The sequence below is a fragment of the Megalopta genalis genome, unplaced genomic scaffold, assembly GCF_051020955.1.
Source record: "Megalopta genalis isolate 19385.01 unplaced genomic scaffold, iyMegGena1_principal scaffold0035, whole genome shotgun sequence".
Taxonomy (NCBI): Eukaryota; Metazoa; Arthropoda; class Insecta; order Hymenoptera; family Halictidae; genus Megalopta; species Megalopta genalis.
In genome coordinates this window covers 1,273,837-1,275,648 of record NW_027476104.1, presented here as the reverse complement: position 1 = coordinate 1,275,648, position 1,812 = coordinate 1,273,837, and positions in this window count along the sequence as shown.

The following is a 1,812-nucleotide window of genomic DNA, read 5'->3' as shown; positions in this document are numbered from 1 at the left end:
AAGAACAACAAGAAAAACCAGAACAACAACAACAAGAACAACTAGAACAACAACAAGAAGAACAACAAGAACAACATGAACAACAAAAACAACAAGAACAACAAGAACAACAAGAGCAACAAGAACAACAAGAACAACAAGAACAACAAGAACAACAAGAACAACGAGAACAACAAGAACAACAAGAACATCAAGATCAAAAAGAACAACAAGAACAACAAGGACAACAACAACAATAACAACAACAACAACAACAACAACAAAAATAAGAACAACAACAACAAGAACAACAAGAACAACAAGAACAACCAGAACAACAACAACAAGAACAACTAGAACAACAACAACAAGATCAACAAGAACAACAAGAACAACAAGAACAACTAGAACAACAAGGACAACAAGACAACATGGACAGCAAAAACAACAAGAACAACAAGAACAACAAGAACAACAAGAACAACAAGATCAACAAGCACAACAAGAACAACAAGGACAACAACAACAAGAACAACAAGGACAAGGACAACAACAACAACAACAACAAGAACAACAACAACATGAACAACAAGAACATCAACAACCAGAACAACAAGAACAACAACAGCAACAAGAGCAACAAGAGCAACAAAAGCAACAAGAACAACAAGATCTACAAGAACAACAAGCACAACAAGAACAACAATGACAACAACAACAAGAACAACAAGGACAACAACAACAACAACAACAAGAACAACAACAACAACAAGAACAACAAGAACAACAAGAACAACAACAACAAGAACAGCAAGAACAACAACAACATTAACAACAAGAACATCAACAACCAGAGCAACAAGAGCAACAAGAGCAACAAGTGCAACAAGAACAACAAGAACAACAAGCACAACAAGAACAACAAGAACAACAAGAGCAACAAGAGCAACAAGAACAACAAGAACAACAGGAACAACAACAACAACAACAACAACAACAAGAACAACAACAACAACAACAAGAACAACAAGAACAACAAGAACAACAAGAACAACGAGAACAACGAGAACAACGAGAACAACGAGAACAACGAGAACAACGAGAACAACGAGGTCAACGAGAACAACGAGAACAACGAGAACAACGAGAACAACGAGTACAACGAGAACAACGAGAACAACGAGATCAACGAGATCAACAAGATCAACAAGATCAACAAGATCAACAAGATCAACAAGAACAACAAGAACAACAAGAACAAAAAGAACAACAAGAACAACAAGAACAACAAGAACAACAAGAACAACAAGAACAACAAGAACAACAAGAACAACAAGAACAACAAGCACAACAAGAACAACAAGGACAACAACAACAAGAACAACATGGACAACATCATCAACAACAACAACAAGAACAACATGAACAGTAAGAACAACAAGAACAACAAGAACAACAAGAAGAACATCATCAACAACAACAACAAGAACAACATGAACAGTAAGAACAACAAGAACAACAAGAACAACAAGAAGAACAAGAACAACGAGAACAACAAGAACAACAAGAAGAACAAGAACAACAAGATCAACAAGCACAACAAGAACAACAAGGACAACAACAACAAGAACAACAAGGACAAGGACAACAACAACAACAACAACAAGAACAACAACAACATGAACAACAAGAACATCAACAACCAGAACAACAAGAACAACAACAGCAACAAGAGCAACAAGAGCAACAAAAGCAACAAGAGCAACAAGAGCTACAAGAGCAACAAGAACAACAAGAACAACAAGAGCAACAAGAGCAACAAGAGCAACAAGA